The sequence below is a fragment of the Corapipo altera genome, unplaced genomic scaffold, assembly GCF_003945725.1.
Source record: "Corapipo altera isolate COAL_440 unplaced genomic scaffold, ASM394572v1 54, whole genome shotgun sequence".
Lineage (NCBI taxonomy): Eukaryota > Metazoa > Chordata > Aves > Passeriformes > Pipridae > Corapipo > Corapipo altera.
Genome location: NW_020884902.1, coordinates 135,160 through 162,104, shown reverse-complemented (window position 1 = coordinate 162,104; position 26,945 = coordinate 135,160).

The following is a 26,945-nucleotide window of genomic DNA, read 5'->3' as shown; positions in this document are numbered from 1 at the left end:
GGGTCAGTTTTTCATGACTGAGACCTAGTCATGCAAACAAAGATTATTTTTTCTTCTGACCAAAACAACATTAAGGAGAAAATTCTTTCCCATGACTAAAGCCAGGCAGGAATTTTTCAACACAACGTCAAATCAGAGAGTTTCAGGGAAGGGGTCACTTTGGGGCAATTTTACATGTAATTTTTCTTTTTGTTCTTAAAATAGGAATAAGCCCATGTCCGACATTTAATGATTGTTATGCAGATAAGTATGGTGGTCTTTACCAAGATAAGAGTCCTGCCCATTCTCACTGCTAGCTAGAACCAGTACTAGCATCAACTGGGATTGCATTTGACAGCATTGTCTGGCTTATGTGTTAATTTTCACCATGAATGAGGTGAGGTGTCCAATCATCACAATTATTCACTGCCAGTAGAAGCTCAGCTGTCCTGTACCAAATGCCTCGAAGCTCTGGAGGTATTTAAAAACTAAGTATCATCACCCACCCAAGGGCCAAAATGCACTAATGTCAGGACCTTGGTTTTATCTTTGATTTGAAAGGTAGTAAGTAACAACCAGGGGCACTGCATCTCCTTGGAGGAGTGTGTTAAGGACTGTGTTCATCAGCCTGACTTCTGCCCTTTCATGTTCCTCTCCTAAAGCAGTGAGAATGCAGAGGGGCCATGTCTTCTGTGCAGGAGTAAAGAGTGAGGACCCACACCAGGCAACCTTGCCTCAACAACAGAGACCTCTGCTCTGTTTGTTCCCATTATTTCAGGGGATACTAAAAGCATTAATGTGGTATTTAATCAAGTAACTACCAATAAAGCTTTGAAGAGTCAAGCTTAGAAGAGCTCAAAACACTTGCTCTTAATGTTTTCTGCTATGATGTTATAGCCCAGATGTTATAGCTGGCAGAGGGAGCCCAAGTTGCTGCACTGCAGGGAAGTGCAACCCTTCCAAAAGCTGTTCCGAAGCCCAGCTATCCATCTGACTGCCCAAATAAAATGTAGCAACAATAGAAACGGAATTCATTAAACTAAAATAGACATGATTTTGTCCTTGTTGGCCTAACCTTGGTTCCTTGTACATAGAAACCTTCTATTTGTGGGCCTGGACATTAACAGATGAGATATTAACTAGCCATGGCTAATTATAGATAGCTGGATCACCTTCTTAAAAGGGAGGCATTGTCAAGGCCAGCTAGGGCCAAAGTTGAGGTCTCATGAAGTTAATCTTATTCTAAAAACCACTCAATAGAAAATATTTTTTTTGCCTTCAACTTCCGCTGAAAATCAATTTTATGGTAATTTGAACAATTTCCTAAAGTGTTTGCAAAACAACCATCAAAGCAGGGTGGAGGTAAAACAGGTTAGTCTGTCTTCATTGTCTGAGCTGGCACTGAACAGCGCGTATCGGTGAGAAGGAAATCATTAAGCCTTTAAACTTCCTTTCATTTAGATGATATACAATATTGTTAATGAACAGAGTTATGGGCATTTGCCTTCCCCAGCTGTACGACTTTTTACTTAGTACTGCACTTTTAATCTTCCCACAGACTTACAGAATTGTTATCCCCGAAAGGAAGTGAGACCTCCCTCACTGATGGATTTAGTTTGCTAATGTGTTTTGATGAGGCAGGAACACAGTGTGGAAGAATTAAAGGAATAATAAAATAAACATTTCTACCCACAGAGAGAGGAACCCACCCTCCCAAAGCACCCCTGGCTGGTTCATGGGTGTGTGTCCTGCCTTGGGGCCACACCAGAGTCTGGGGTCCTCCTAAAAATGCTCAGCAGGAGGGCAGAGCAAGTTTTGAATGGTCTAAATGGAGGAAGGGGGCTAAGTTCTGAGGTGGTGGAAGCCAGTGTTGGTGCCTGGACCCTGAACCAGTGCTGATTTAGCAATGAGAGTCAGGACCTCTCCAGAAAATCTCCAAATGAAGACATTTGTGACATTAACTAAGGCTTTCTAATTAGATGGAGAAAACAAATCTGCTCCACTGCAGGCAGCTGCAGCTCCAGCCAGCATGTTACTTATTAGCTCAAATTATTATTATTATAAAAAACACTTGACTTTCTTGTTCAAAAAGTAAAAAGGGATTAGTGAGGTCTCTCAGACAGCTCTCATCAGACTAACCTTCAACATCTCAGACAAAGCCTCAACCAGAACAGAGACTTTCTCAGGGTATGGACAAAACAGACCCCAAACGGCTGCAATAAAAAGTCAAAGGCAATACTTGACACAGCACTCAACTCTGTTTGCTGACTTTTCCCAATGCATACAATAAAATTCAGCCCAAATATGTCACTGCTGCCAATTACCCAGGGCAACAGCCGGACCCTGGAGCTGGTAAATCAATGGAGACGCCAGGGAAAGCTTCTTTCCCCAAACCTGAAGTAGGTGGAAGACCATGAATGTGAGAAGCACACCAGGAAAGATTAGGGACTGCAGAACAAAACATGCTGGGAGGGCTCCAAGTGAGTGGGTCCCCTCTGCCCACCACCCCTCCCAGCTTGGGCTTTACCCAGAGCAGCACAAAGTCAGTCCCAGGGGAGGCTGCACCCCAGTCCACTCCCATTGGGAGACCAGAGAAAAGAGAGATGACTCATCAACCAAATGAGGATGCCAGGAAACCCCTGTAGAAAGTCTGAGCTTCAGCAGTGAGAGGATGGGGCTGGCTGGCTGGAATGTCAAAGCTAGCTTTCCCCAAGGCAGCAAAGCCCCAGGCTGCGTGGGAGGGGGCAACAAGGGATGGTGTTGGCATTTCATTAAAAATTATTTGATTGGCAAATCCAGGCTGCCTGGGACTTGGTAGATAACAAGCCACAGCTTTGGTGTGAAGAGCTCTCTTTAGCCTGAAAGTATTTTCCTGTTAAGCAAACTCCATCACACACATCCCCATCTCTGCCAGCTCTGCTCACAGACTGAAACTGTTCCCAGTTTTGATGGCTGAAGCACCAAAATAAGTGGAATTCATTAATTTGTATGGAAATGCTGAACAGCAGTTGGTGTTTTTAATCAGCCAGGCCCACCACATGTGTCTGGGTGCTGTGCAAATGCAGTCCCGGGGGAAGCAACACTTCTTGGGATACAGCCCGAGTTTGGAAAATGGCTGAGCCTTTGCCATGGTGGTTTGTTTATCCCTTCTTCAGTTCTTATGGGTAAAAGCTGTGCCTCCGAAGGGCCCGCAAAGGACCACAGTGGTTTGTGTCAGAAGGATTTTGAGAAGCAAGAGGTTCTGCCACTCCCCTTCTGGGCTTTGCGGCCCTGCGTGGTGTGTAATGGTCCAGAGAAAATCAATTGGACACTGCATTTGAGAGATAAGGGTTGGGATTTTATTCCAAATAACCTGGTGACCCCAATCAATCTCTGTCCCCAAACCTTCTGAAAGTTTGATACTCTAGCTTGCAATTAAGTCTCCACAACCAAGAATTGCAGCAGATGTTCCAGTTAAAACACTTTTATTAACTATTTATTTTTGATGAATATCATGAGATACCAGCCAATGCATTTAAAGGCAGACAACAGGTTTTGTCTGATGAGTATATGCTCCAATTAAGATTTTGAGTTATTTTTCACCTGCTTTTTAAGTTTTCAGGGTTTTTTTTAAGCTGGTAAAACTAAAATAAACTCTGAAATCACCCAAACTTCCCATGTGATAGCAATTCTGGGAAAAGAACTTAAGCCAAACTGTCACAGTGTAAACAAGAGAACTTGAAATGTGAAAGGGTACGAGAGGACTCTGTCTCCCTTTCCTGAGAGGGAGTGGGAGACTGTCTCCCTTTCCTGATGCTGCCCTGGATGCACTTGTTCCATTCGCATCAAACAAGAAGTTTTACCTGGTGGAAACAGTTGCTGCTCAGGGCAAAGCAGGTGCTGGAGACAAAGATGAGTCTGGAGAGCAAGTACTGAACACAAAGGTTAATTCCTCAGATAAATACATTTCTGTTGATCAAAACTTAAACTTGTTTCCTGCTCTGGGATGCCTCTGGGACAGATGTTCCCTCTGGTACATGCTGCTGCAGGTCATCCTCGTGTGCTTTAGGGCATGGTTAGCAAGGGACAAGAGAGGAATAAATCCTGTGCTCATCAGGCAGTGTGAGGGCACACAAGGAAGATGCTTTCCAGAGGATGCACAAAAAACCACTTTCCCACAGTCGCTGCCTTCAGATATGGCTGGAGCACTCCCTGGCAAACTCAGGCACATGGGATCATCCCACCCTACGGGCCAAGCTTTTGTCTCTGCACCACATGGCAGCAGGACCAGAGCCCTTGAAAGCCTTTCCCTGTCTGCTGGGCAGCTCAGCCCAGAGTCCCCTATGACTTCTACATGTACAGGCAGGGTCCGACCATGAAGTGCCCAGGGTGGTTTTACCTGGTAGATATTAGTGGTGGTGAGTGATGCCCATTTACATATCATGCACGGCCGGCTCTGCCTGCACCAAATCCCCTCAGGCTGGCCCATCCAGGGCAGCGAGGGAAAAAGGGGCCTTTGGCGGGAAGGTGTTTTTCATCACCCTGAGAGCTGTGTCCAATGGCATTGTCAAAAACAGCAGGTAGCAGTGACAGGCAGGGTCATTCCCCTGCCCAGCCCCAGCCCCTATTGTGCTGCCTTTCAGTGCAAGCTAAAGGTCAGCCCGCAGCCCTGGCTCCCAGCCTTTGCTTTTTTGTTACGATTGTCACAAGGTAAATTAATCAGATTTACGGCATTAAGCCTTGCCGTATCTTGAGCCTTTCAGTCCTTTCTGCCCCCAAAACTTCCCTCATATGAACAGGCTCTTTGTTTATCCTTGCCCATACAATCTTCGTTTGGTGATGGGGGAGTGGTAGAGAGACAAAGACTGGAAGAGAGGCTGCTGCCCACAGGTACCCCATGACAGCAGTGCTCACCACCCAAGACACTGGTGGTTCCATTGCTTCAAATATTCTTCCCAGCTAATCAGATGGGGAAGATCCTGTTCTCAGAGCTGAGGTGCCATGAGCACATCTTTTGGGAAGAGTTGCTGCCTCTCCAATCAATAAAAGACAAAGGCAATTCCGCAGCAGGGGCAAGATGCCCCCACTGTGAGCACAAAGCACAATTTATGTCTCTCCAATGTACCTACAGCATATGGGACCACTTACACAGTTGTTTGCCTTGGTCAATGGGTCTGCTGAGCCATTGGGGAGCTGGGTCTTATTTCACTTTCTGACGGGGATTTGGAAATGATCAGCCCTGCAGCCAGCATGGGGCTCCCCAGCCACGCTCCCAGCATGAGCCAGCAGCGAGGCCGGGTGGAGGTGACAGGTATCTTTATCCCACCACCCAGGAGAGCTCCAACATCCTGCTGGCAGGAATTTGTCTGCAAATTTTCCCCCATTGAAAGGAGAGAGGTGGCTGATATGACCACTTGATTAAGGGGCAGGCAAGGTGGAGACAGGGGCAGTTCCATACTCTGTGGTCGGAGGAATTCCCCTCCTTTTGGAAGTCTACGATCCACTTCTCCCCTCTATTTCACACTCATAGGATCACATCTACAACTGTCAGCTTTGTCAGCGAGTCTCATTTCTGCAGAGTATACAGCTTAAAGGGACCTATACTTAATCCATCCATATGGAAAAGCAGTCTTTAAAGAAACAGCAATGAAACTCAGAGCGGGTAATAAATGCAACTGCAGTGAAACTCACAGCTAGAGTGGGAGTGGGTGGGAAACAATATCAGTGACCTTATCTTCCGTAGGTGCATTTGATTTTGATTTGATTATCGTCAGGGCAACTCATAACCATGAAACATAAAACACATTAATGCATTTGTTTTGGGCAATGGCATGCAGATAAGAGGAGGATTATACACTACATTTGGTTGCTGGGTTTGTCTTGATTTTTCTGCTTTAAATTTTTTAACTTTTGCAGAAAAAAAAAAGCGAGATGACTGTACATAGTGGGTACATTCAAATGACCTCTCCATAATCAGAAACCTTTTGGTGTATATATAATCAGAAAACTTTTGGTGTATATTTAAATTTAAAAAGGAGAGCCAGATTGATATCCTAAATTCTCATCATCCATCATTCTTTGCAGAAAGACCTCTTCCCAGAGACAGCTGGCAGGCTGACTGCCTTCCCTCCGAAAATAAGCAGCGTGGGTGAGATCGCACATAATCTTTTGGCCTGGTGCTGATACATAACCCGAAGATGCCTGTAATTTTTTGGAGTGTGATTGGTGTCACATTGAGTGAAAAATGAGACCTCATGGCGAGCTGAGGATCCTCCGTGACACAGAGCTGATCTGTGAATAAAGCCAGCAGAATCACTTCCTTCCCCAGCATGGGGCCTGTCCCCCTCACAGCCCCCAGGCATGCTCCTCCTCCTGCAGCCCTGGCTCCATGACTCATTAAAACTGGGAGGACTTCAAATATCTGGGTCAGATCTTCCTGAAAGTCAGAGTAGGAGGGTGAGACCGTACCTCTGGTGAGTGTCCTGGGTGGTGGCAGCAATTCATCCCCAGATAAGATTCAGTTGAGAGAAATTAATGGATTGTTAATAAAAAATATGGTCCAGCTTTGAAGAAGAGACTGATTTTTTTTTTTTTTGCCACTCCCAGTGTCCCACTGGGAAAACTGCCCAAACTCTCCAGCTTGTGTTTGCCCAGGCAGCACACAAGCTCTGCCTGCCTCACGGGGATGAAGTGTTTGCAACAGGTTTTTTGCATTTTCAGATGAAAAAGCCTTAATCAGTATAACATATTTCCTAAAAGAAGAAGAAAATAGATGTGATTCATGCTTTCAGGCACACATCTACTTAAATATTTAGCCAGCATACATCAGCTACAATCATCATGGTGATTTCCTCAAAATTAAAAAAAAAGAAGAGGAGGGAAGAACAGGCACTCCCAACTGTCCCTGAATTAAAAAAATAGTGTCATTTTTTTTGGCACTGTCATTAGTTTCATTTCTCTCCTCTCCATCTCCCCTAGAAATTATTAAATCATTAAAATGATTTAAAAAATAGCAAAGCAGATGTCTGGCCTGTTTGATCTCAAGCCTGAATATGGAAGAAAAAGGAGTCAAGACTTTGATTATGGGGAAAAAAAAGTAGAACAGAGGAAAAAAACTGTAACAAGAAACTCATGAAGAAGAAGATTTGGCTTTGATCTCCGCACTGCACTGGTTTTGCCAAATGGGGGTCTCTGCTGAGCAAAGCTGGGCTGTTGTGCGACTGCTTCGTAGGATCAGAGGGGCAACACTTTACGCCATCTGCTCAAAGGCAAACAAGTCACTCCAAGCGAGATTTCCATCCTTTGGGCATGAGAAACCAAGCAAAATACGGATTTGATGTTTGCAGAATGAAGGTAGACGTCAAATCTTGGATGCTGTTTGGACTTCTGCACAACTAGCCTCCTTCAGCTGAAGGAGACTGACTACCAGGCTGCAGTCTTGGCTTGCTCAATAGTTTTAGTTCCTTATTTGTAAAACCTCCTCTTTCCCTGCTTCAGGGAATCCAGACGGAAGGAAATGGCCATTAGAAATCAGAGCAATGGCAGCAAAGAACATTAGCAGGCATACAAAGCTAACCTGCTCACACTGCTCCTGGTGACTTTCAACAGTAGAGAATATACTGGGAAGAAGAAGGGATCATTTCTCATGTGCTCACTTCTAACACAGTCTCTAGGTGTGTTGCAGGGAGATTGAGATTTCAACCATTTACATTTTCACCAGATCTCCATTGGTCCTTTGCCTTTGTGGACTTGCCATTTATTAAATCATTCTTAATGACTGCTTGAATTGCTTTCTAGCTCGAAGAAAAATGACAAAATGGTGAAGGTGGCCTGAGAGCAGGACATATTACATTCTACAAGAATTTGGCAGCTCTGATAAAAATATGAAGTGCTACCATGGTGTGTTTGGGATTGCAATTTCCTCCAAACTCAAAGCACCATCAATGCACTCCAGTCCTTTCCTTAGTGAGATGGAGGGACTCTGTCCAGAAAGACAGAACAGGAGCTATCTCCAGGACCTGGTTTTGTTTGTCTGAGAATCAGAGAAGACTGTAGTGAAAACTGTTCAGTCTTGCTTACCACACCTACTCCTTCCTGAGCTGTGAGTTTTACCTGCTACATGCAGATTTCTCCCAGGTGGGTCAGGCCCAGAGCCCCCCAATTCTGAGAGCCCAGCTCAGGTGTTTTGGAAGCAGAAAGAAGACTGACAAAATGTGGAGGTGGGGGAAATCTGCGCCACACAGATCCTGCCTGAATTACTGGCAGTGATGGACCCAAGCTGTCAGGCATGTATCTTCACATGTCTTCCAGGCATCTTTTAGGATTAAGCATTCTAAAGTCTACCTGGCTGAAAACAATGGATTCATTCTTTTTGTCAGTGCAGCTCTGGGGGACTGAGGAAGCTGCTGCAATGTCTTGGGCACCAACACCCAACGGAACTTGTTTCTGACAGCAAACCCCTTGTTTCTGACAGCAAATAGTGGGTGGTGACTGTAGACTAACGAGCTGCAGGTGTCTGCATCCATGTAGGGCTCCTGGAGAGAAATTCCTCTTTTCAAACACTTGTGTGGAGCCAGTTTCCAGGAGATGATGCTATGCGAGAGTGATCCTCCTGCAGGATCTCTATTATCCAAAGTGTTCTGCCCTTCAGGTGTTGGATGCAAACAGCTTTTCACCAGCTATCCCACAGCTGTGGCTGCCTCTCTGCCTGTTGGAAAATTTGCCCTTAAGAGTTTGAATGAGAACAGACCTGTCCTGAAAATCTGCCACTTGGAGTATACCAGGCATCTAATTTTCCAACTGGAAAAGTGTTTTACGTTAGCCCTGCTGATGAAAATTAATTGAAGACACATGTTCACAAGGCCCAGAGGACATCTGTGTAAGCATTCAGCAAGAAGATCAAGACTAACTCACACCAAGAAGCCATGTGCTTAACCGGCATCACCTGTACTGCTGACTGCAGACACTCAGAAGGTGGCCTTGGGGTGCCAGGACACCCACCTTTCATCTTACCCATGCAGGGAACAGCCCTGACTGTCCTCAGTTATGTTTTCAGCCGTCACCTCCATCGAGATGCAGACACCCCAGAGCAGACAGTGGCATTTGCTGAATGGCAGGAGCAGCCACTGATCAGAGAGGGAGCCTGGACCTACTGGAACAGGCAATGGGATGGGCAGAATTGAATAGCGGTAAGCTAATGCAGAATAGGAGCAAAGCAGACAATAGTTTAAGCTACATGGAGCTGTATCAGCTGGGAGGCGTTACCAGGCTCGATGTGGGGTGTGGTGAGAATTTCAGAGGGATGACACACGGCAGCCTGCTCCCTGTCTTCTGACTGCCTGCCTAAGCCACGTGCCCTGAGAAGTCAGCTGCAGCTGGGAGGGTCCTACAGCTCTGCATCATCTGGGGAGTGTAGATACCCCCTGCAAGGTGGCAGCCACGTGAAGGGCCCTTCCAGAAGGTCAGAGCAGGCACAGATGGAAAATGGCCTTTTTTTAGCTTGGAAAGCTTTCCTTTAGGGTGGATCTAGCATAAAGGTGGGCTTCTCTCCACCCTCCTTTCCAAAACAAGACAGCAAACAGAACAAAACTAAACCAAGAAAGCCTCAATCATACCTGGTCAAACAGAACATTTTAACTCATTCACTCATTCAAAAATAATAAATTCAGCACTTCAGAGTGGAACAGGAGTTCAACACAATACACAGAACTTTCTCAATTCAAAGTGTGTGTGTTATATTCTTTTTTTGCTTTTATTCTCCATCTTTCTTTCCTCCCGAATTGCCCAATGAATATGATCCGAGTTCATAAACAGCTCCAGCCTCTGTGAGCTTGGCCACGCTGCCTTTCCACTGAACCAACCACCAACTCATGATGCCAACCAGCGTTACTGCTGCTGCTGCTGAGAAAAGGGGTCTTCTTATGTTTCACCAGCACTTCTGACACTGTCTGGGAAGTTTGCTCACTAGCAATGAGCTGTCCAAAGTGAGAACAAATTTTTCAAATCTGGAGGTCCCAAACTGGACCTTTGGTAGAGTTTTGGGCAGTTGAAGAGAACATCCTACAGCTGAGGCTGCGAGAGTGGACAAGCCAGCACCAGTAAGCTGCTGCAGCCTTGGTCCTGCCAGTGGGTGCTTCCCATGAAGGGACAGAGTGGGTAGCAAATATGGAGTTTGCCTCATCAAGGCTCACCAGAGTTCATCTGGAAGCCTCCTTGAGCAGTCCAAGGGACCTGTCTACTTCGAATTACTTTGCACATGAAGTTAAAGCAAGTAAAATCCAAGTGTCAATTTAAACCACGGTTGATCAAAGCACACAAACACAAGGCAGCATTACTCCAAGCTAGGAATTTACCCCGCTGTCAAGTGTCTCCCCAGCACCTCTCCCAGGCACTGTGATCTTTCTGTTGTTGTCACCAGCCAAGAGCCAGTGCGTGTAGGGGATCTTCCAGTGACGGCACATTCAGCACACACCAGTGCTTGGAGCAGAAGTGAGTCTAAAAATGGGGAAGGCAGGGAGGGAGTGCTGCATCCCACAGCCCTTCTTGCCCCTCAGGCAGCAGGAGCAGCAATCCCTCCACTTGCTGCTGTGGGGAACATGTGTTGCACAGACATGGCTGAAAAATGTAGTGAGTACTCATCCAAAAACTCAGTGCAGAATGTACTGCTTTAAAACTGAGATTTGAAAAAAATACTTTCATTGCTTGAAAAGCTCCTAGCCCCAAAACGAGAATTATTGCTCAGTTTTTGCAAAAGAAAGCAGTAAAAGCATCAAATCCCAAATGTAGGCTTTATCCAACTATGTTTGAATAGAAAATGCTTTTCACTCTCCTGTCTGTTTAGATGTTGAAAATGCCTGGTCTTGCTCACTGACAAAACTTCACCTCATGGACCACCTCTCACTTCCAAGGAAAACAGCACTGGATGCTCTGCCAGGGAGTATCTTTGCACCTCTGACTCCTGTGGATTTTGCCACTGGCTTTAAGAGGAGCAAGACCCAGCTCAGCACCCCCAACACAAGCCATTGGGAACCAGTTTTCTTGGCATCTCGCTTCCTCACTTGTTAGAGATTAAGGAGGAGAGGCATTTGAAGCTGTGGGCCAGTGTGATGAGCTGGGACTGTCTCTGGGGTACAGGCGGGAGGGGCTGGAGGGAGCCTCAAGGAGGGAACCCATCTCCACAGCACAGCGGGGAGACAGCAGTGGTGCCCCTTCCAGCTCTGTGTCCCACAGCACAAAACTACCCACTTCTCCCAGGGGTTTGTACTCCAGCTTCATCTTCATAAGCCTCCTCAGATTGCAGGAGGCACCTCTGCCCTGGGGCCATGGGCAGCACAGCCCTTACTCTGGAAAGGAAAGCCCTTAGCTGCCAGCTGGTCTAATTCATGAGAGCCTGCATGTCACACCACAAAGCTGCTGCTTGGAGGCCTGTTTAATACCCTTACATCAACAGCTTCCTCCTGGTTCTCACAGATGTGAGTGATATAAATGCAGCCCAGCCCATGGCACAAGAGTGTGTTCTTGACCAGAGCAGCTTCAAGTGGTCTCCCAAAGCAGAGATAAAGCCTGAACCACTTGGACCTCATAGCTGGACCAAAGCCATGAACAGCTTTGAGAGGACCTCAATATTGATGCTTGCAGCTGGGCCAAAAGCATTCTGGCAACAGTCCTGGCCCTGTCCCAAGCAGCACCTTCCTCAGGCAAGTCCAAGGGGTCTGGGGTGACATCCCTGCTATCTTTGATGGGGTGTCCGGGGGTGCATCACAGGCTGCATGGGAAGCAGTGTTTGGGGCTGCCAGGGTGATCCTCCCCTCCACTGTGCTGGCCTCCCTTTGGGACTGGAAAGTGAAAACCAGGTCTCTCTGTCCATCTGCTCCTTCTCCTTCTTCATATTCTAGTGTCCATTCCACTGCTAAAGGTGGTATCTGAGCCTTCTTCAGAGCTGAAGTAGAGGCACATGAAAGCTGAGTTATGGAGAGACTCCTGACAGGCTGGCAGCAATCTCAGTGACTCACTAACTTGTGATTTCCTCTGTGGTGGTTTTCCAGCACAGCTGCTCCCGGCCGCGGCACATGGCGAGTGCTGGCAGAATGAGCACCGTGTCATTTCTCAGAAGGCCAGGCTAAGTGGGCAACCTGTGCATTGCTCATGCAGATCTCCACAACAAACTCCAGTAATTGCCTCAGAGGATAGCAGACCATAAATCTGGGCAGCCGCACATGTGAGGCACGCATGGTCTGGCTCCTGGAATCAAAGTGCGTGTGTTTTTGCTGTTTGCAGTGGCTGAATGTGTTTCTCATTCTGGATTCCCCTTCTCAGAGGAAACTCCCTCCATCCCCCTCACTTCTCTCATCCTCTTTATTGAGAGGACCTCAGGCACTCTGGAAACACGGGGAAAGGTTTACATGACTCCTGTGAGACATCTCGCAATTTCTTTGTGCCACTTGACACAGGAAGAAGATGCATACAGACTAATTTTCTACATAGAGCTTGTAGGAGATGCTGGGTGAAATAAATCCTAATTCTCTGGCTTCTCCCATATTTTTTTCTCTAAGTTTGAAATCATAGCATTTTTTTGTCCACAAACTCAATTATGAAACACCCAGACTGCCTGGGTTACAGGTTTATTTGCAAACCTGAAACTTGGCTCTAGAATCACAGACCTATTTTGTGCAAACTCAAGGCTAAGGTTTGAGTGAAAGAAGAAAGAAATCTTTTTCTCAACAACTCCATGAAGGAAAAAAAAAAAAAAGAAATTTAAAGAGGCTTTGTCAAACAAAACCTAACCTGGCCGGTCCAGGAGCCCCACACAAACGGGCATTGTACTCTGCTTAAGAAACCACAAGTCCAGTCTGTCAGACTGTGTCCTGTACTGCCAGTGTTCAAGAAAGCTGGACTCAGGTAGCCAAATAACCTGATGACTTCACGTCTGAGACCCGGGTAAAAACTATCTTCCTGCCTCCTTTCCCTTCCGTCTTCATTATGAAAGGGACTCAGCAGGACAGATCAGACTGCAAACACAGCTGGTAGGAGTGAGAGGGAACACAGAGTCAGGGAAGGAAGGTCGAGCACAAACCCAGCCAGTGGGACTGATCAGCAGTGGAACTGCAGCGGGGGTACCTGCTCACCCAAGAGAACGGTCAACTGTGAACATGGGGAGCAGGAGCAAGCAGAAAAAAAAAGCCTGGATGTTGAGATCAGCAACTGGAAGCACAAATGCATGAGGACGGCTCTGCCCTGTGGCAGAGCAGCTCAGCACTGATATACTGTAGTTCCCCAGTAGCCATCCCCGGTGTTCAGGATGCTGCTGTTCCTAGGAGAGCAGCCAGAGCAGGGTGCAGGCAGAGGGGAGCTGAGTGTGACTGCCTGGGCTGTTGCTCACAGCTGCCAGCAGCAGCAGCTTAGGGAGTACCACCTGTGCTCTCTGGAGGATGCCACCCTTATTTCTCTGGGAAATAACCTGCTAGGGTTTCCTGGCTTGACATGCTATTGTATTTCCCTCTCTCCCTGACATCTCTCACTGCCCAGTGTTCCAGCTCATACATTTAATCTGCCCTGAGAGTAGAGGGCACTGTTCTCAGATCTCCGAGCAAACATCAAGCAGGTAACTTAGCAGGGGCTTGCATTTCAGTGCTATATTAAGGAGCCTTGTCCCTTGAAAGCAAATCAGTGCCTGTTCCTCTTTGACAAGGAAACCAAACCCGTGCAAACAAGTGCAGCAGCTCAGATCCTGATGCAGCACGTGTGCACATCATCTGTATGGCATCCATACAGTCTTTTATTAGCATCTCAGGAACCTGCAGCATACAAAGGGCTGCCAGCATCAAGATTTCTCTCCAGCCCATTCCAAAGACATTCAAGCTAAACAAGTGATTTCCCAGAGCTGCACATTGCACGTGGTCAGGCCTCTCCCTGATGTGCTGGTTTTCCGTAACATAACTGAGACTTCAAGCCATGCTTTAAATAAAACAGCTGTTTTGGCCACTTACAAGAAGGCAGGGAATGTAGTCACACTTTTCCACCCATGGAAACCACATGAAAAGCTCTACAAGCAACTTTCCCCAGCATTCCCACTCTCTTTCTTACAGGCCAATCCCAAGAACATCTTGGCCAGAAAAAGATTTGCAGAGCTACGTGTCATAAATCCAGGGTTTCACTAACATTCACCAAAGGATTTTCTCTCTCCTAGGAGGCTGCCTAAATAATCCTTGATGTGAAGTTAGGGAACAAAAAAGACCAGGTCTTTATAGTCAACAGTATTTCTTTTTTGTCTCCCCCTGACGAAATTGTTAGCTGTATTTCCAAATCCCTCAGAGGAGGATTCCTCCTATCCCTGACTTTTCGTTCTTTCTATATTTTTCCCTTTTGTTTTCAGCTTTTCTTTAGTATTTTACTGCCGTCAAGCACAGCAGAGATACTGTTTCATCTGTAGCTATAATTGCCTCTCTGGTGTCCACAGGAGTCTGTTGATCCAGTCTAGTTTGCAGCCTGTGAAAAGTCCCCTGGAACAGAGCAGGACAAAACCTGCAGGTCATACAGGAACATTTTTAACAGTCTAAACAGCTAAACAGAAAACAAAGCCTTTTCTACCATGTTTTAGGAGAGACCTACAGCTTTAACAGGGGACTTCCATTTCCATGGATGAATTTGTAGGTTGTTTTAAAAATATTATAGAAAAGTAAGTACTTCCTGCCTAGAGATCACTGGAATTGAAAGCACTCCCACCACAAGGATTGCTCTTAAAACTGAGCAAACGCTGCACTGTGGAAGTGAAAATCAAGGATGGCTTGTTAAGTCTGGGACATTCAACAGGACTGAGGTTTGGGGCTGCAGCAAGACCTGCTGAGAAGTTCCTTTATCACAGCTCAGGTACGTCGGCTACACAAGACAGACCTGTGGTGCTACAGTAACCTCCAGAAATGTTGGGAGAAAGAACTGGGAGCACAGACAGGCTAGAGATGGACTTTCTGGGCTTGACAGAGTGGGAGCACAAGCCACCTGTTCAGCTGAGCAGCAGCGTGGCTCAAGAAGATGGGCTTGATCCCTGGGGGTTTGTCCGATGGCCTTGGAGGACCTTGGGATTTCCTCCAGGATGGGGAGCGGCTGGCAAACCTTTGCTGTGCCCTGGCTCAAAGCCTGGCTATTTCCACAGCCATTTGCTACCTTTGTAAAGGACCTGGATGGGCCCAGATGGCCTTGGGGACTTCATTTTGTACTGCACAGGAGGTGGGAAGGATGGCTTTTGTTCAGGCAACTGGGCTGGCCAAGGATGTGGGTCACACTGTGGCACTGGTGGGCTGCAGGTGGCTGTGCCCTCCCAGGTACCAGTTACCTCTCCCAAATCAGCCTCCTTGACACCTGTGCAAAACTCCCACAATTCCTTTGCTTTAACAAGGCCATTACAGATTAGTTTATTTACTTCATTATGCACCACTTGCCTTTTTCCTTGCTTTTGGGCTGCACTAGTCATTTTTCTCTCTCTGGATTAAAAAGATTTTTTTTCTGGTAGATGCAGTAAAATTGCATCTTGTTCCTGCTCTGTTATCCAGGCTTCCCATTTTCCATTAAGACTGTTTATCAGTTTTAATGGCTGTTCCTTTCTCTCCTCACAATAGGATGGATGAGGAGTACTGCCATATCCCGAGCAACCAGAAACCCTCCTCTCAGAGCTGTTCCTGAACTGGGGCTCTTCAGTAGCTGCCACACTGTGATTGCTGCTCTATGTCAGCTCATTTACTCCCTCTTACCCCTTTTCCCACAGCACAGCAGTGCTCTTGCTATCTCTAGTAATACAAGCAGGGCTAAACCCCTTCCTTTTTTACCCCAAATTGGTATTACACAAAGCCGATTTCATGTTTGGAGGCAAGACTCTTATTCCTCTCCTCATATTTAAGCTCAGCTGTGAGAAAAGCCTGTAGAAGTGTGACAGCAGTCAGAGTCACATCCCCTTCAGCAAACCTGGCTCCAGTGTGGTCTCAAGCAGCGGTCAGCCCCCTGCAGTGAGCTGCTCTGCCAGGGCTGGCTTAAAGGATAGACCAAGCAGGCGTCTACCCACCCCCAGGAAACTCTTGAGCTGCTAAAAAGCAAGCTTGCTGAAGTAAAAATATTTATTCTCAATTTCCTGTTAAATTTGGCAGGAACAATGAATTTTTTCTTATAGTATTTTATTAGGAGATAGGGATTTAATGGGAAAACCCAGCAAAACATAATCTGCCTCCCCAGCAAACAGGTTGAGTCCGGGGCCACATTTCCCTCTCACAGCTTTAACAAGGACACAACCCTCAGGTTTACCCTTGGACACTATGGAGAAACCTCTGATCCGATGGCTTGGAGGCACAATTCCACAGCCAACAGGACCTTAGCAACAAGCCCCTTGAAAATACCTTGAGGAATGGCATTTAGGGAAACCAACTGCCTCTGGCGAGAGTGGCTGCAGCGCTAAGGTCACCACGTAAGCCGACTTGCCTGGCACTGTTCTGGTCCTTGCCAAGTGAGTCAGACTCAGCCAAGCTTTCAGACAGCAGCATAAATGCAGTCCTGAAACAGCCTCTGGCTTGCAGCAGGCAAAGAGGGCAAAACATAGGGTCTTCTTTTCTAGTTGGAAAAAAAGCTAGAGCTAAATACCTTCATGGTACTGCAACAGAATTGGTATTTCTTTTCCCAACTTTCCTTTAAATCACCAGAATCAAGTTAAAACAGGAATGTGCAGCAGTGACCTGAGCATGACAATGAACACTGGGGACCTCCCCACTTAGGCTTGGTTGTAAACCTAGTGCTTTGTATGAGATATTACAGTGTGATTCATCACAGGGTAATTAGGCTTTAATCTAGCTGCAGATTTAGCCACTCAATGGTTAAACCTGTCCCGGTTGCTGAAGACTTCCTAATGAGAGAGGTACCGGTATTTTGTCAGAACATTTAAGTCCTATATCAAGTTATTAACATGAAATGAAGGTTAGTTTCTAACACTGGGGAACAATATAAAACGATCTGCATTCATTTTGCATTGGGCAGCATAAAAGCCATCACACTTACCATGTCACCACCTTGCAGGATGGATCAGATGAGCACAGGCACTTCAGGTACCCTCCCCCGGACACAGTTCATCTCAGGAAAGCTTTTGACAGCTCCCTGCAACCTCTTTTCACCCAAGTACATCCCTTCCCCAAACCTATCTCCTCAGAACCTTTTCTCTAGAAGCACACGATTATTTGCAGGATGAGAGGACAATGAGCTAGAGGCTCTGTATCTCCAGAGACACCTATGAGTCAGTCCTAGACCAGACGCCACCCACATAGGTTTATCTCCATTTTCTCTTTGGAGCCTCTCATTAAAGTTAATCACTTTTCTGCTGCCCTGAGTCTGATCTCAGAGACTCTTCTCTCACCTCCCTTTTTTTTCCTCATCCCTAACACAGAAGCTTCTGGACCGCAACCAAGGCCAGAAAGTTCACATTCCCAGAAGACCTCCCCACCTCAAAAGCACCATGTCTCCCTTCCATGGCAGCAAGCCAGGCTGCTTCCTCCTATTCCCTGCCCCATCACCTTTTATAGCCAGGACAACTGCGTAACTCACCCTTCTCTGGTGAGATCAACTGCCTTTAAGGTGTCGCACCAGTGGGCCTTATTCACCAGTTTTGCAGTCCCTCCTCTTGGTTTAAACACAGCTGTTCACACCAGGCACAGCTGAAGGCCAGTGAGATCTGTGTGTCCTGGCCCAACACCAAGCAAACCAAGAGCACTGTGTGTCTGTGAACAGTCACTGTGCAGGAGCTCACCCTGCTTGCACCATGCAGTTTTCCTGCACTAAGGGCAAGATTGTTATTGCCCTCCTCAAGATCCTACCTTTTATTTCAGCATGCAGAGGATGAATGCACTGACTACAGAGCCCTTTTAGCAAGCAGCCATACAGATACTGTGGATCCCAGAGGAAATTTTTGGAGCATTAGCAGATGGGGGAAAAAAAGGGACTTGCAAGGAACCAGGATTCACTTGGGAAATACACACCCATCCCTCTGGCAGCTCAGGGGTTGTCAAGTGCAAGCTCTCTCCATTACCAGGAAAGCAGCTGTCTTGTGCTCAAGGGAGGAGCTCCTACAGCTACCTGTGAGCTTTCCACTGCCCACTGGGGAAAGCAGTCAGGGCTTTGCATACAGCAGGCAAACCCATCACTAGGCTCTCTCCTGAATTTCCAGCTGGCACGGCCTGAGCCAACATAACCCCGTTCCCCAGAGCATTGTGTCTCTGTGGGCAGACCTGCAAGGTCAGGCTGTGCCACCCCTTGCTGGTGGCAGTCCTGCCCCTGGGGTCTGGCTCCAGCAAGGCTTCTGTGCCCTGGGGTGCCACTGCCCATGGAGTCAGGGAGGAATTTTTCACCTTTACTTAGTTTGCTGGAAACCAATTGTGAATACAATGGAAAGTTTCGTGCTGTGCAAAAAAACTCCTTCCCATAAAGCAAACATCAGCAGATGGAAAGTTTTCATCCTGTCTAATGCCAGAGCTGGGAAAGCAGGGCTGCACAGCCACACCAGGAAAGAAAACCCTGCAAATTGCTGTGTCCAGAATGCAAGGGAGAGGAGACAGTTATATGGGAAGCAAATAAGTGTGGTGGACAGAGACCACCCTGCAAAAGTCCCATTTACAGTTATTGCCCAGTACACCCCAGTATGCAGTCCAAAGTGCAGGTCTTGGTCTGTGTGACCTGCACAGGCTGATAACATGCCTCAATTTGAAAGGACCCCCCCCCCTTTTCAACTCCATCGATTTTGTTTATTTAATGGCTTCAAAGACACTTGTGCTAACGGGGCTAAATCTTACCTGGTGAACAAGATAACCATCACTGTGCACCAAAGCCTGCAGCTAAGTCAATATTGACGGAGCTGCCCTGGCTGCATCCTGCCTGGCTGGGACTCCCAGGTGTGCAGCAAGGTCCTCCTCAGGGAACTGCTCAGGTGGGGACCAACAGAGATTAAAAACAGGAGCTGCAGAGCGTGTTAGACAGGAACAGTGAGAGCAACATGGGGTTTCACAGTTCCTCAGACACAAGCAGTTCTGTTGGCTACAAACAAATAGGAGAAGTTGTGCATGTAAATCACTTTCAGACCAATGTATGCATTATTGATTTTAATAATTAGATGCAAATGGGAGAGCCATCCAGTAATTATTCCCATGCTCCAAGAAAACACACATAAGCCATAGGACACAACAACTCTGCTGATGGAAACAATTTGTAGCTTTACTTTCTGTCTCATGCTATTTTTCACTTGCTCCTCTATCCCAAACACATGTTCATCTTCTAAGTGCCCTGAGGCTTTCTGTGCAGAACTCCCAGGCAGAAAGGCCAGTCCCTAGGGGTGCAGACAGTCCCACTGGAGCCAGCATCAGGCCCCAACTGACCATCATGCCTGGCTGGTTCACCCCTCCCTAGTCACTCACAGCACACTGCTCACAGTGGTCCTGCAGCACGCTGGAAATACTCCCCCTGGGTCAAACATGAGTCAACTAGAGGCAGGAGGTCAGCTGAACCCCAGCTCTCTGAAAAGTATGCTGTGTTGTGCAGGGGTCTCATGAAATGCTGTAAAGGAAAGGCAATGTCGGGTGGTTTAAGTGAGCAATCACATACTGCAAACAGCAAGCTTCCAAAAAAGCAGCTGCTACAAATAGTTTGCAAGCAGCTTCTGCACTGAAACAGCACTTGAGCAGTCCCAAATGACAAATGTTGAAAGGAAAAGTCAGTTCAAAGAGAAAAACTGGTCCTCCCACAGGAAAAAACCCTTGAGGGGAAAGAGAGATAAAGATCACAAACAATTAAAGAGCAATGGTTATTGAATATACTACCCCTGTGATTAGAGCTCCTGAATCTGTTTATCAGGAGTGGGATGGGTGCAATGAATACTGCATAGCCAGAAGCACCCAAATTGTTGATGAATCATGAACTGTTCTGTCAAAACAGAGCTTGTCTACAAATGGAAATCCCAGTGTCCTAGCACTACTGGCTGCTCCAAACAGGAAACCTTTAGTGTGAATTTCATGGTAAACATCTACCCTCAGCATTTAGTTTTGCCCTTCAGAGTTAAGACAGGAGAAGTGAGTTTGTTCAGCCAGAGCCTTTCCCGAGTCCACCACAGAGAACAGGATTTGTGATGAGATTGGTTTTTAGGCTGGACTGAATGGTTAACCAGTCTGATTAATAAATGCCAGAAGGAGGAAATAACAGGCAAGTTAAACAGAGGAAAAAAATGTCCCCGTACATGGCTATAGAAAAAGTTTACAAGAATTCTGTGCCTTGTGGACAATTCTCCCCAACTCTTGTTTAACAGTTTTAGAACAGGTAATTGCAGCATCTTTCCAGTAGGTTTTCCATGTCACCATGTTCCTAAAGGTTCCCAGCCATTTCCTTCTCTCTCCTCAATTCCTGGTGGAAATGAAAGATGGGACACATGCCAGCTGGCAAGAGTTCTTACTCTAGCAGTATTATCTGATGAAGGGTGGTTGGTTATATAACATTTCTTTTGTTTCATGGGAAAGTATTCTATTTTTATCCATTTATTGTTGAAATTTAAAATTTTTAAAAATGATTTCTCAGCTTCTCATAGGAAGTGCCTGCCATTTTCCAGCTGTGGCAGAACAGAGGTACCCATTGGTACCTTGTTTGGGTTTGTAAGGAGCTGAAGAGCTGTGTGCTGCAGAAAGGAGAGGTGATTCTAGGTATATGCAAAAAACCCCCAAACACTAAAACAGCGGCACATCCGGTGGATGGAGGTTTGGGGGAAGCTTTTAATTCCTGAGATCCACACTAACCCATCTGCTGCCCTTATGTGAGGATGTATTTGAGTATTTAGATAGTAAAACCTCTGTTCCTCATGCTTGGGAATGGAGTTCCAAACTGTTACACAGAGCATGTCTGCAGTGAAGCAGGCTACAGGATTATGTGGAGATGCAGGTATAGTCATGATGCTGTCAAACTCTCTAGCTCAGATACCATCAGGGGCAGGTGAAAGTCCTTGTGGGCCATCTGTCCTGTCATTACCTTGCATTTCGGGAGCACTGTGCTGTGCTCTGCACCACAGTGACAAGCCCAATAACGGCAGTTCCGAATTTCAAGTGATCCAGTGTATTCACACCTGTGGCCATCACAGCACTGCCTACAGCAGAGAGCATAAAGGTCTAGTGACACTGTTAATTGGGTTAAAGTCATGCAGGCATGTAGTGACTTAGTCCTTACAAATATATACTGGCTTTCAATTTATATCTGTGTCTATATAAAAATCTATATCTATATATATCTATAAAAAAAGCTGGAAAAACAAGAGAATAACATGAAACCGAGCCCGTTCCTGCTAGAATTCCTGGTGAGTTGAGACTAGTGGAAAAGTGAAAACATGCTTCATAAAACGGTAAAAATGTCTACTATTTCTAGATATTTTTCTCCCCACGCTGCCTACTTCAGCCTTCTCTCCCAGGCCAGACTAACAGATGGCTTCTGGCTGATTGTACCCACAGAGATACTGAAACCGATGAACCAAAGAAAAGCCAGTGGGAAGTAATTCTGGGACTCTGTGGTCTATTTCTGCTACACAAAAGCCTATTGCTCCAGCTCCGTCCTTAACACAAACACAGCATGTCCCATCCCTGCATCCAGCAGCTGCCACGTGCTCTCCCACACAGAGGATGATGGCTTGTGCCCGGCGGGCACTGGGGGGACAGGCTCCTAGCTGGGAAAGGCTCAATAAGGCTCTTGTCTTATTCAGGCTTGTGGTCTATTGCATCCTGGAGCTCTGGAGCCCTCTGCTCATCCTGACACAAACCTGGGAATGAAAAAGATGACAACACACAGGAAATTTTTCTGTGTGAGCAGAAAGGATGTGGGGATTATACTGTGCTCTTCCAGCTCAGAGACAGCTGCTAGAAAGGAAAGGATGGAAACTGTTTAAGAACAGTTCTTTACTGAGGCCCGAAATAACAATAAACTCAACAGTAAAGTCAAAAGCTGGGTGTTTAATGGGGAGATGACACTGACCTTTACTACTGCTGAAAAAAGTAAATAGGAAAGCTGCTGAATAATATGTTCGGTGATTCTTTTTCTTCAGGTATGTGAACAGCTTTTGATTTATTTTCATTTATCTATTTGAAATATTTCTGTAGTCTGATTGAGCCTTTGTTTGGAAACAGTTTTTCAAGCTCAATGCAAACATTAGATATTCAAAATTGGAGTAGCTTGATTATGTTGGATTGGGCATATAAATAAGGTGTCATGATTTCTTTGGCCAAATGAATGCAAATCTTGGAAACACTTCAAATTATCTTTTTTATAGGTTTCAAACTCACTTTAGGTAAACATTTGCTAATGACTTCAAACTGACCATGCCAGTAAGCTCATTTGCTAAAAATGCAACAGAAAACGAATACAAAAGGATTGCAGGTGCTGCAGTCAGGTAAAATGCAGACCCAAGGAGGCTATGACACCAAGGAGAGTTCTGTCTGGCAATACAAAAGTTCAGAGTGTCCTTTCAACAGCACTCCTCATTTCCTTAGCCTGCCATTGCTACAACGTGCTGAAATCTGCAGCATGACTGTGAGTCACATGGCTCTGAGCACTGTGCAACTCTATCATCACAGGCTGTTATCACTTTGGATGTATCAAGTAGCACTGAAAATGCACGGGGCTTGAGACAGGAAGGTAGTCCTCCATCACTGTGCTCATGAACTCATCTGTTCTTTCTAACAAATTAATCCAAAGTATTAGTCCCTCTTGCCAAAGTATTGATCTGCCTGGCTACTGGGGACACATGTGTGCCTGGAAGCACCAGCTCCAGTCCTGCAGCTGTGCCTGGATGTCACCGTGCAGGCTGCAGCTCTTCCATGTCAGCCAGAAATATTGCTGACTGTAGCTACAGACACCTTGCCTGCCTTTCATTTCAGTGCACAGCACCCACCTCACTAATGCTCCACATCACTGCACCCCTCAGTCCTACGGCTGAACAGGACCCACACCAGAAATGAGCCAAGGGTTGCAGAGATAGTCATAGACTGAATGAACATTTTACATTTTCAGCCTTAAAGTTCATTTGTGCCAAAGTTCTCTTGAGTTTCTTTTCCATAAGCGCTGTTTGCTCTCCATTTCCTGACTTCAAGGGAAGGTAGAGAAGTCATGCAAACACAATATCACAGGATCCACTACTCTCATACAGTGCTGCAGCTCTTTCCATAAACACTAAAAAAATCATGGACAAGCTACAGAAACTTTCCAGTGTCAGAAAATAAAGGGGCAAAGCTCAAGAGCAAAATCTCCGAAGGAAAAAAGCCTGTCCTCCTCAGAGCCTCCATCCTATACTGCCCATGCCCTCCACAACCCCTCAGTCCCTGACCCAGCCGCTGAGCACAGCACTGCCAGGGAGGACAGTCCTGCATAACACAGGGGCTGTAGTCTGATCACAGGCTGTCATCCCTTATGCAGGAAGGTGATGCTCAGAGCCTAGATGGCTCAGTTCATACAGCCCCTGGCTGGCTCTTAGTCACACACAGGGCCAGACACACCAGGGAGAGGAGCAGTAGGTGCAGCAAAGGCCACATTCGCAGTAAAATCTTCCAAGTGCACATTTTATCTCTCAGTCATAACATCAAGCTCCTTTCCTTAGACATCTACTTTTTTTTTTTCCAGTCTATCTGTAAAAACATGAAGTCTTGTTTCTGTGTGGAAAAGAAAGCACACAGAGCCTGATATTTAAAGTGTAAAACATGTTGGTTTAATCCTGTCAGGATTTTAATGTAGATTATATAGGGACAGGCAATGACCAGAGGGAGGGAGAGAGGTGTAAATAATCTAGAGGAGTGTGGACTTGTTGGCAGGGTGGATTTATGTCCTGTGTTAATAAAGTGTCCTTTCATCTCTGGAACCTGGGCTCAGAAGCCAGTCTAGACAGGAATTAATGGGGCTCCTTCTCCACTTACAGATCTCAAGGTTTCCCAACGCTGAGAGCTCAATCAACCATGGATTCTGTTTTTTGCAGTGAGCTTTTAAACACGAGCTCTGATCATTCACTGAAGAGGGTCTGCTGCTAGGCCAGGAGACAAATTAAATTCACTTACTACAGCATTTTTTATGTGTTTGCCACACTGAGATGAAGCCAAGCAATTGTGAGCCTGTTGTAAAGAGATGGACTAGAGCATACCAAGAAAATACTAGTGTGCGTTGGTGTGGACCAGAACTTAGCTCTGCCTGGAAACCACAGCTAGGAACAGGAGTTACTCAAGGCAATACAGCACTAGGGCCTGCAGATGCTGCGTTGTGTGAAGCCTCCAGCAGTGAAAGAAAATTGCTGACTTCTTTTCTGCTTGCAGTGAAGCTTCCCTTCTGTTTATTTGTCCCCCTTAGGGGTCCAAAAGTGTAGGTGGGGATGGAGCATTCAAAAGCATTTCTCGGTAAAGGATCTGGAATTTCACTGGACTGTGCAGTCAAGAGAAGCAAGGAAAGCTATGAGCAAAAATGTACATGCCCAGTGTGATTTAAAGTATTTAAAGCAAAATTCTTTGGAGAAAGGTTTGTTAAGGATTATGATTTCTTGAACTCTTCAATTTCTTTTCCTGGGAAAAGGGTACATCCTAAACTCTCCTCTCCAGCTATTTACAAGGACTCCCAGATGCAGAGACATTCAGCTCCTAATTTTACATTTGTTTAATTTTCAACAACGGGAGACAGGGAGCAGCAGGATGCACTGCCAGCTATTAAGGAGCCCTTTTGTTATGCAAAATTTGCATCTTGTCTAAGTATAAGGCCTTAAATGAGTAAAGACAGAGCCAGTTAAAGAAAAGGACTTAGAAGAAAGAACAAAGTGGTCTCCAAAGGCACAGCAAGAGGTAAGAGCGCACTGTATGCAGTGATGGACTTTGTGATAGGTTCTCTTACCAGGGTATTTCTTCTACAGACATTTGGACAGTACATTTGGAAGTGGTCAAAGAACTTCCTTCTGGGATCTCAATAGCTGCCAACTAGGCAGAAGGACTGTGCAATTTGTAAACTCTTAAATTAAGATATACAAAAGTCACAGGCAATATATAAGCAGTCCTCTGCATGATATTTTATTCTGTTTTTAAAGTTTAGCACTTAGATGGAAAAAACATTGATGTCTCTTAGTGATAGTTGCCCTGGGCTGCTGCACCATGCCCAGGGCAGCAGGAACCCTCTCCTTCCTTCTCCTCTCTTCTGCAGGGTCAGTTTGTTACCAAAGCTCACAGCACTGCTCCATGATGATCCCATGCTTATGGAAGAAAGGGTGGCGGAAGCTTTGTATTTGAGGAATGATGGCTGCAGGACCATGGATGATATGCTCACCTCCATTCATTAGATAGCAATTGCCCTCTTTGCCCCAGCCTGGGAATCTCCTGGGACTGCCTTGCAAAGCAGGAGCCACTGCCAGAGAACATGATTTAAATGAGCTCCAGGCCAAAATGGAAGATAATTCCTGCCCTGCTGAAAGGCAAGGTTTCCTCTCTGTGCAAGAACTAGCTGTGAGACCTTGGGAGAGGAAGCATCCAGGCTCAGCTAGGCTCCTTTAAGGATTATACACTTTCTGCCACCTGCTGAGCTGTGCTATGCAGGGTGGGACTCCTCAGCTACAGCAAGGAGCGTCACAGGGGTTAGAAGTAAGGAAGGGTGTGGAAAAAGATCAAGGGTTTCTTTGTCACGCAGGGTTTTGAGCATTAGTAGAATTCATTAGTGGAGTCTGATAATAAAGAGCAGTAATAAAGTGCATTAGGCCACCTCTGTGCCTCCAGAGCTGTGCAAAGCCAGCCTGCAGCAGGGCACAGCTTCAGGCTCTCAGCTCATCTCTCAATCTGCAGCCAGAGCACAGCAGTAGCAGGGGAGATCCAAACTAGATGCAGCCTCTCAGCCTTAAGCAGAGCTAATGTCAACCAGTACAGCCCTGTTCTCCCAGCTGTGTTCCCCAAAGACATTCTCCTGGGTCAGCCATGCCTAAGCTGTAGCACGAAGCAGTGCAGGCAGTAATGCATGTGCAGGGTGAACTTTACCTCTCACTGCTTCAGTCCCAAACTTTTGTCGTCTCCATGGAGGCAGGCTGTGCTTCCTCCTGACAGATCCCACTGCACAGACAATTTATAAGCTGGTACAGTCTCTTCTGAGATTGTATCATGGATGTCCTTGGGTATTTCGGGCTCTGTGCTAGCCAGCTTTTGGTTCCCAGCTTCAATTATGCCCAGGGCTGGGTGCTGCAGTGTGGCAAGAGCAGAGCAAAGGTGACAACAGAGCTCTGTGGAACAGAGGAGAAATCCCCCATTATACACCCCTCCTAAGAGCTTATCCCCTCTCTGCTCACATGGCAATTTAAAACTTTCTACTCCCCGTAAGATAAGAAAGATACAGAGAAGTGAATGGCAGGCGGATGGAATTTCATGCGTTGGCACAGCTGTGCCCAGCACCCTGTGGGTGGCACAACTGACCATCTGTGTGCAGCTGATGAGGGTCTTGCTGTTACCCCCACACCACTTCACTGCTCTGCAGCCCTTTCCATCCTCTCAGGAAGATTCAATGCTGTCTTGGGGATGTGTCAATAAAGGACCAGCCTGCAAGGTCTGTATTTCCAACTCTTTTGGCACCTGCATTTGTTCTGTGCTGGGCAAGTGAAGCTGTCAGGGACAACACCTAAGGCACTTTTCCCCAGCACCACCTCTGCAGTTGTTGAGCCAGGTGGCTGCCACTGGCACATGCACACAAGGCAACAGTTCCCTTGTCATTGCCAATGACAAGGAGCTGTCACCTGCTAGTCCAGCACCACTGACACCTGTCCCCATCTGCCCCCACTGCCTGCAGCTCTGACATGGGCCGGGCATAGGACTGAGGGGCTGTGCTCTGGGGATGAGCCCTGTGCTGACTGGGGACAGGAGGGGCTGGGCTGGCCTTTCTAAGGAGAAGTTTGGGCTTATGGCCCTCCCAGACCACATGAGCAATTTGCACAACTGAGAAAGATGCTGCCC